Genomic DNA, 9,892 nt, shown 5'->3' with positions numbered 1-9,892 from the left:
TCATCAGCATTGCATCGGCATCCCGTTGCCGTCAGTTTTCAAACTTGCATCCGTAGTTAGTTGTCGGTTCTCGTCGTTGTTCGTTCTGAGCCCGTTCACACACGCACGTGCCCGCGGCATCGTCAAACCCTGTTTTAAAAGTGTGTGTAAAACTTCCTCTGATTGGGTTGAGATTTGACGTGCGGTCTTATTTTAATATAGCTAGGCCGCCTGTCAAATTTTGTCGCAATCGGAGTCCGTGTGGTACCCGAACGGTCGACCGTAGCGGCACCATATTCGGCCTACCGTCAGACGTTTTTTGATGTTTTAAAATTTCATTGTCGGGTGCCGTTTTACCCCTCTTCTATGCCTAGCCCCTCTGCTCAGTGCACCGTCCTGCGCGCAGCCTAGTCCGAAACCTCCCGAAACCCAAACCGGGTGCTCGTGACCATTGGGTCTGGATCAACCCCGATTTACCGCAAAACGTCTTCGGTTTGTCCATTGGACTCCCTAATCCAGCTATTTCCGATCGTCCGATTTAATCGGAAGGTCCAGATGCCATTTAGTCTAACCCAATTACTGTATATAGTCAACCTGGACCTAACCCTAGCGTACACAGCCCCTCGCCTCGATCCTCTCCCCTAGCCCCGACAGCGCCGCCTCCTGCCCAAAATAGAGAGCCCGCGCTCAGCCCTTCCCTCGATCCCGCCGCCCTCCTGCTCGCAGCCCGAGATCTGAGCTGGCTCGTCTCCGTGCTCGCGTCAGCACCGCAGTTCCCTGCGTCTTCGCCTCCGCCCGAGTACCCGAGTGGCCGCTGCCAGCCGGTCCTCCGATCGAGGGCCTCGATCCCGCAGTCGATCGGCGCATTCCCGCTCGATCTGGATCAAGCCAGATCCGATTGGGGAAGGCGCGTTGACCGAGGCAGTCGGCCTCCCCGCGCCATGTGCCGAGCCCCAGCCGCCAGCGCTCGCGGCCGCGTTGACCCCCTCGTCGGCCCGCGCCCGCCTGCAGTGCCCTGGTGGCCCCACCCCTGAGAGCGACAGCCACCGTGACGTCCAGCTCGCTTGCCAACCCCCGCGTGGCTGCTCCAGCGGCAGCTGGGCCCTGTGCCAGCCGGCCCAAGTGGACCTCACCGCGGCCCAGCTCCCCTTCCCACCGAGCCGGCCCAAGGTGAGCCTCTATTCCCTCACCCTGAGCACAGTTTAGTTAGGTTGTGCCCAGTACGGCCCGTTTAGCTATTTAGGGATTTTTTTGGAATTAATATGTTCCAGAAAATAGACGATTTTATAACGTCCGTATCTTTTTAACCGTGTGTCGGTTCGAGGCGAGTAGTATATATATTTTGTGTAGATTTTCGCGTAGAATACGATTTTACTACTTGTATATTTGTTTGACGTAGTTTGAGCCGCCATATGCGTAGGTTTACGTGATGTCTCAATAGGATAATGCCCGCATTTATTTTCCGCGCGTGTTCGAATAGCTCGAATGTCGTAGTAGAAATATTCATGTTTTAGGAACTCCTTTGCCATGTATTTTAGAGTAGTCATTGGTATTTTTACATGTACGGTTTTGCATGTACGGTTTTGCCATGTATTCTGTGTTTAGGATATTATCTCGCATTTACGTGCGGTGATATTTTTGTGTAGCAACCCCACATGTTCTATATGTTTTATTTAGTTTTAGCTTTTGAGCAAGTTAGTGCGTATGATATTTTGCCATGTTGCCCTCTTTTCTATTTCGTAGGATTTATTTCGTGCTTTGTTTGAAGGAGTTGTCAACTAGTGAGTTGTTCTTGGATGTTTAGTCTAGCCCCTGGTATTTTTAGTTGCAATATAAATCCATGTTTTGGTGTGCTTTGGTTGATCTTTACTTGTTAAAAAATAGTGATGTTTCAGAGATGCTGAAATATTTCTAAGTCTGAATCTGTTATATTTTGTTGTTGTCTTGTCTTGCTTCTACCTTGTGATCTGTAGCTCTTTTGAGGTTGGTCCAATGGAGTTAGTTGTAAACTTTGTGATTCTCTAGCAGGCTGTAAATTTTCATGCCATTTGGAGTCCTGTAGATTATGGTTTTGCTGCTGTCAATATGCCTTTAGATCGAAAACTGCAGCTTCAAAAACAGCTATTTTCACTAAGTCTGAAACTGTGTGTGAGAAGCCATTTTGTGACTTCTTTTCCTAGTGATCCTTGATGCCATGCTAGGTGTTGTTGGTTGTATGTTGTAGTGCTTATTTCCCTCTATCGTGTCATGTCTTGGTTGAGTATATTGGATTTGTGTAGCTCTTAGTTGTGGCGCGTAGAAGATGCTATGTGGCTGATTTTGGCAGATTGTAGTGAATTCCTGTTTTGCTCGTAGTTGTTGATCCGTAGCTCCGTTTTAATCATGTCCTATATGAAACTTGCTTAGAATCTCGTGTAGTTTCATTTTCTCTTGCTGGTTGTGTATTTTCAAGTGCTCGTGACCGTCGTTGCACACATGTTGCATTCATGCCATCATATCTTGCGGTGTCCGTATCTTTTGATTCGTAGCTCCGTTGGAGATGATCTCTATGTGTAAATTGCTTGTAACGACGCGTAGAATCAAGTGAACCTTTTTGTTTTTCTGTTTAACAACTAATTAAATGTGTTAGTTCAGATCTGCACAGAATTATAAATTAACATGTGAGGTCCTCTCGGAGGTGCTATATGTCATTTCGATCTCATTTAAAATGCCTAGATAGGTAGTTTAATTACGCTTCACCTTTTGCCATGTTTAACCACATTTAATATTGCCGTGTACCTAATAGAGAGTGAACTAAATAATTCGTATGTGGAGTTTCGTCAGTATGCAACTCGTTGCATATTGAACTTCACTTAATGTGTAGTGGTTGATTGAGTGAATTGTCATGCCGTGACTTGCATGTATTCAGCTGCTCATGCATCATTTGTGTTGTGCATCGTGTGGTGAATATCATGTGTTGATTCTTGTTTCCGGTTTGCTTCGTCTCGATAGAGTTCCGCAAGCGTGTCGGATTGTGAGGACCCGTTCGACTACTTCGGCTCGTCTGCTTCACGGAGTCGTTCTTCTTCCAAGCGGGATCTCAGGCAAGATGACCATTTCCCCAGATACCATTACTATCATTGCCATGCTAGTTTTACCGTTTCTATCGATTATGTCTCGTTGCCTACCACATGTTGAATATCAGCCTCTCAACAATGCCATGAAAACCTTCAACCTGTTCACCACCTAGCAAACCACGGATTGGCTATGTTACCGCTTGCTTAACCCTGTGTTAGCGTTGCTAGTTGCAGGTGCAGTTGCTTCCATGTGATAACATGGGTCCCTTGTCATATCACCCTATTAAATGCTATTTAAATTAATGCACCTATATACTTGGTAAAAGGTGGAAGGCTCGGCCTTTCTAGCCTGGTGTTTTGTTCCACCTTTGCCCCCTTAGTTTCGGCTACCGGTGTTATGTTCCATAATTGAGCGCTCCTAACACGATCGGGGTTGTTATGGGGACCCCCTTGATAATTCGTTTTAGATTAAAGCTGGTCTGGCAAGGCCCAACATTCGTACTACATTTGCCCAACATAATAATTTTGATAATACTGAAATGCATAGGGAGTTAGCGCTACCCGAGGAGTAATTCTATATAATACAGGGAGGGTCAGTGCTGATGGTGCTGGTCCAAAAGAGAGCATCGTCCGGGGCCAACCCGGGGCAACTCGGGAGATGCCTATCAGGCCACCGTACGCTTTGCTTATCCGTCGTGTCCTGAGAACGAGATACGCGGCTCCTATCGGGATCGTCGACACGTCGGGTGGCCTTGCTAGATTAGTTTTACCTTTGATGAGATATCTTGTGCATCAGGATTCCGGTGATGCTTTGGGTAATCTCAGAGTTGAGGTTTTCCATTAAGGAATCCGACGAGATCGCGAGTGTCGTGATAGAGGATTTTTATGCGGCTTGTGGTAATTTGTGATGGACAAGTTGGAGCATCCCTGCAGGGTTAAATCTTTCGGAAAGCCGTGCCCGCGGTTATGTGGCAACATGGAAACTTTGTTTAACACTGGTTCTAGATAACTTGAAGTTAACTTAATTAAAACTTGCCAACTGTGTGCGTAACCGTGACTGTCTCTTTCGTGAGTTCCTTCTCCGATAGAGGACACGGTGGGGTTATGCCTGACGTAGGTAGGTGTTCAGGATCATTATTTGATCATCAGTAGTCACATCCGCTATGCATAGATCTTCCCCCTCTTACTTCTTGTAGTCGTAAGTTTAGCCACCAAATATATGCTTAGCCGCTGCTGCAACCTCACCACTTAACCCTACCTCACCCATTAAGCTTTGTTAGTCTTGATACCTTTGGAAATGAGATTGTTGTGTCCCCTGTGGCTCACAGATTACTACAACACCAGTTGTAGGTACAGATAAAGGTTACTTGACGCGAGCGCGTTGATTGTTCATTTGGAGTTGCTTCTTCTTCTTCTTCTTCTTCGATCTAGGATGGGTTCCAAGCCGGCAGCCTGGGATAGCAAGGATGGACGTCGTTCTTCTTTTCTCGTTTGTTTTCGTCCGTAGTCGGACCCTGCTCTTCTTCATGATGATTATGTATTGTACTGCTGTGGTTATGTATTGTACTGCTGTGACTCTGATGTAGCTTGTGGCGAGTGTAAGCCAATTCTATATATATATATCTCTTCTTTTCAGTACATGTGCTTGTAACGATATCCATTCTTGCGACACGACGAGATGCGCTTCTATCCCTGACGAGGCCCTCATGCCAAATTGAGGATAGGGTCGCATCTTGGGCGTGACAAAAGGTTAGCAACTTCATCCTCATCTCTCACTATTAGTTTAGCTCATTTCAAATGCTTCAGAACTAGTGTGGTTTGTGCGTTTTAGTGGAGGAGTGTGTGTTAGTTTATTTGATTTAGATGCACAATTTGAGCTCAAATTAACTTTTTAACTTGCACATGTGTAGGGTACCGTCTCGTCCCCGTGCCTGTCGTCCTCACCCCCGTCCATTGCCCGTGCCGATCTCGTCGCGTGCACAATCGTGGTGATCCTCTTGTTCTTAATTCTCTTCTTTTAGAGAAACAATTCTGACTTGTATGATTTATATAGCTACTTGTATTATTTTCTTACTTTTATTATTGTTTTTTATTAATAGTGCCATGATTTTGGTATCCGCCCCCGTCGGCTCTTGTCTCGTCTATGATTCAGATGTGGTATATTGATACGTCCATTTTGCATCATGCTTTCATGTTGATATTTATTGCTTTATGGGTTGTTATATTACTTTGTGGTACCATATTTATGCTTTTTCTCTCTTATTTTGCAATGTTTATTTGAAGAGGGAGAATTTAGGCAGCTGGAATTCTGGACTGGAAAAGGAGCAAATCTTAGTTCACTATTCTGCACATCTCCAAATGCCGTGAAAAGTTACATGGAATTTTTTGGGATTATATAAAAAAATACTGGGCGAAAGAAGTACCGGAGGGGGGCCACCAGGGCGCCACAAGCCCTGCCACCGCCACCCCCTGGTGGCGGAGGGCAAGCTTGTGGGCTCCCTGACGGCCCACTAGCCCCCCTCTTTTGCTATATGAAGGGTTTCGTTCCATAAAAAATCATTCAGGAGATTTTTCATGGTTTCGCCGCCGCCACGAGGCGGAACTTGAGCAGATCCAATCTAGAGCTCCGGCAGGACGATCCTGCCGGGGAAACTTCCCTCCCGGAGGGGGAAATTGTCGCCATCGTCATCACCAACACTCCTCTCGTCGGAGGGGAGGCATCTTCATCAACATCTTCATCAGCACCATCTCCTCTCCAATCCCTAGTTCATCTCTTGTAACCAATCTCCGTCTCACGTCTCCGATTGGTACTTGTAAGGTTGCTAGTAGTGTTGATTACTCTTTATAGTTGATGCTAGTTGGATTACAGCATATGAACATGAATCATATGAACATGATGAAACTAGCATGACAGAAATTCCCGTGTGTCCTTGGGAGCGTTTTTCCTCCTATAAGACTTTGTTCAGGCTTGTCCCTTGCTACAAAAGGGATTGGGCCACTTGCTGCACCATTGCTACTACTTGTTACCTTTCACTTGTTACGTTTCACCTCGCTACACCATCACTTGTTACCGCTACTTTCAGTGCTTGCAGTTATTACCTTGCTAAAATCCGTTTATCACAGCCTTCTGCTCCTCGTTGGGTTCGACACTCGTACTTATCGAAAGGACTACGGTTGATCCCCTATACTTGTGGGTCATCATATATTATCTTTTATAACTATTTGTTTCATTTAGTATTTATGACAATTATGCCAACCAACTTGACATAGATGTCTTTATCTAGGAGGTATGTGAACCAGAAATTCCATCTGACCCTCTTGTCGAGAGGTTAAATCTAGTTGAAAAATAAAACAATTATTTGATTGAAAAATTTGAAAAGAGTTGAAGAAGAGAAGATGAAATTGGAGTTGCATGTTGCGGATGTCGTCGATCTACATAAGATCCATATGAATGCAATGCGCTTCTAGATTAAAAAGATTAGTAAATATGCCAGTGATAATGAGACTTGGTATTATTATGATGTTGGATAAAATATTACCTTAGTTACGATTTTGGTCGCATTTGTTGTTGCATTAAAATTTTTTACATAGTTGTATGTTAGTTTCAATGTATGTTTTAATTAGATGCTCTAGAGAGGTGTATGTTCTTCTAGGAGGACTATATGTATGGACTTTATGTATTTTTTTAGTAATAACATTTGATGATGAACTTCTATTAATTTGGCAACTTCTCTATTCATGAGGTTCTGTAATGGTTTTTTATATACTTAATTAAATAAATGAGTTTTCGTCTGAAATCCTGATACTTCGAAAGAATTTTCGTATGAAACCTTGATACTTCGAAAGAGATTGTCCAGTTTGTACACGAATTAAATCCAGTGTTTGCCATAACCCTCTCAACTTTTTAGTGCATGTTTTGTGGGTGAAATTATGATACCATGGCAAGTTTCAACCTTTCCAGAGTTCATTTGTAATGCTTTTTAATTTCAGGGTGATTTAGCTCAAAAAATGATTACATGCATGAAAAATAGCAAATGAAGTCAGAAAAGGGTTGAAAATTTATGATGTGGCTTTGAATGGTGCATATTGACCTCACAAAAAGTTTGGAGTAAAACATGTTAAAAAATGAAATTCCTTTGTAATAGATGAGTTTTCGTCTGAAACCCTCATATTCTTCGAAAGAGATTGTCGAGTTTGTACACGAATTGCATCCAGATTTTGCCATAACCCTATCAACTTTTTAGCATATGCTATGTGGGTGAAATTATGATACCATGCAAGGTTTCAACCTTTTCAGAGTTCATTTGTAGTGCTTTTCAATTTCAGGGTCATTTAGCACAAAAATGATTAAATGAATAAAAAACAAATGAAGTCAGAAAATTATTGAAAATTGCTGATGTGGCTTTGAATAGTGAAAATTGAGCTCACAAAAAATCTGGAGTAAAAATATGTTAAAAAGATAAAATCCCTTTGTAATAGATGAGTTTTCGTCCGAAACACTTATACTTCGAAACATATTGTCCAGCTTGTACACGACGTGATCCAGTTTTTCCATAACCCTCTCAAATTTTTAGCACATGCTATGTGGGTGAAATTATGATACCATGCCAAGTTTCAACCTTTTCAGAGTTAATTTGTAGTGATTTTCAATTTCAGGGTCATTCCGCTCAAAAAATGATTAAATGGATGAAAAATAGAAAATGAAGTCACAAAGGTTAACAATTGATGACGTGGCTTTAAATGGTGCATATTGACGTTACAAAATGTCTGGAGTTAAAATGTGTTAAAAATGAAATAATGTTGTAATAGATGAATTTTCGTCCGAAACCCTGATACTTCGAAAGAGATTGTCCAGCTTGTACGCGAAGTGCATCGAGTTTTTGTCATGACCCTCTCAACTTGCTAGCACATGCTATGTGGGTGAAATTATGATACCATGCCAAGTTTCAACCTTTTCAAAGTTCATTTTAAGTGTTTTTTAATTTCACGATCTTTTAGCTCAAAATGATTAAATGAATGAAAAATAGCAAATGAAGTCAGAAAAGGATTCATAATTGATGATGTGGTGTTGATTTATGCATATTTACCTCACAAAAACTCCGGATTTAAAATATGTTAAAAAATGAAATTTGTTTCTAATAGATGAGTTTTCGACCGGAACCGTGATACTTCAAAAGAGATTACCGAGTTTGTACACGAAGTGCATCCAGTTTTTGCCATATCCCTATAAACTTTTTAGCACATGCTATGTGGGTGAAATTATGATACCATGCCAAGTTTAAACCTTTTAGTTGTAGTGTTTTTCAATTTCAGGGTCATTTAGCTCGAAAAATGATTAAATGAATGAAAAATAGCAAATGAAGTCAGTAAAGGGTTGAAAATTGATGATGTGGCTTTGTAATGTGCATATTTACCTCACAAAAAGTCTGGAGTTAAGATATGTTTAAAAATGAAATTCGTTTGTAATATATGAGTTTTCGTCCGAAACCGTGATACTTCAAAAAAGATTGTCCAGCTTGTACACCAAGTACATTCAGTTTTTGTCATAACCATTTTAACTTTTTAGCACAAACTATGTTTGTGAAATCATGTCCAGCTTTGGCATCTGCATTTTGGTGACCGTAAGCTCGAATTGTTTGGGCATTTGGCACTTGTGTTTTCCTCGGATTACATCAGGAGCATGTTCTTTTGAAGATTATCCCTCTGTAACGGTAGCCTGCATCAGTGGTACAAGTGCTATGATAGATCTTCCAGGCTTGAGCACATACTCAACTTCAACCTTGCACAGCACTTCCTCCGTTCCTAAATATAAGTCTTTTTTGAAGATTTTACGAAAAGACCACATACGAAACAAAATGAGTGAATCTATACTTTAAAGTATGTCTATATACATCCGTATGTAGTCTTCTAGTGAAATCTCTTAAAAGACTTATATTTAAGAACGAATGGAGTATGTTTTGAGGGATCAACATGGTATGTGATGAAAAGTATCTGTTTTCTGTATTTATTTTTGGTCAGCAAGAACATTGTTTCCTGCAATGCAAATATCGGTACATTGGTTGTAAAATTAACGAAAAAATGGAGCTTGTTTATTAAAACTTCACATTTTGTTGTATCATTCTTTTTCTCGAAAAGGTGGATTGTTGTCTCATTTGAGGATTTTATTTTTCTTCCCTTCATTTCTGACATATGAACTCCTGCACGCATGTAGCATTTTATTATTTGGGAGTCGGAAGCAAAAGTTATTTAATGCACAACTAGTTGACAGGTGCTACGCACGACCGTTCTTCTGAATCTTCGCATCTGGACGAATGAGCGCATGAGGATGACACCATTGGACGTTATGGTGGCGTCGACGGATGTTTGGATTAGCAAGGATGATGCGGATCTCTATCCTGAAGATGCATGAGTGGTCCGATGACGCTCGCGGCTTCTAAAATCTGTGCATATAGTGAGCGCTTTAGGTCTCCTGCGCCGGCTGTTGGTCCCGATATGTTATGTGGATGAATTAACGACGACACCGGTTTTAGATATGAAGAATGAGAGCACTCCATATTATTAAGTTTGTAGGTGTTAGTGGTGGTTTCGGGTGGATTGATATATGTTTTTGTCAGAACTTTATGAAATAAGTAAAGATGATTGCATGCATCGATTGATGCAAAGATCGGGGTTTTAACCTCCATTTCCAAAAATGTGGACGATACAAAATATCGAATGTGGCATCTCTCGCCTAGGATTGAACAATGTCAAGGCTGCGAACTAGTGGACACTGAACCCAACCTGCAGCGGTTAATTCCGGCAGTATAAACGCTGAATTTGAGTACTGCCACCTATATATCTTCAGTGCCCTATGTAAA

This window comes from Hordeum vulgare, chromosome 7H, assembly GCF_904849725.1.
Source record: "Hordeum vulgare subsp. vulgare chromosome 7H, MorexV3_pseudomolecules_assembly, whole genome shotgun sequence".
In the NCBI taxonomy this organism is placed as follows: domain Eukaryota; kingdom Viridiplantae; phylum Streptophyta; class Magnoliopsida; order Poales; family Poaceae; genus Hordeum; species Hordeum vulgare.
The sequence above is the reverse complement of the archived record's forward strand: the minus strand, read 5'-3'. Positions refer to the sequence as shown.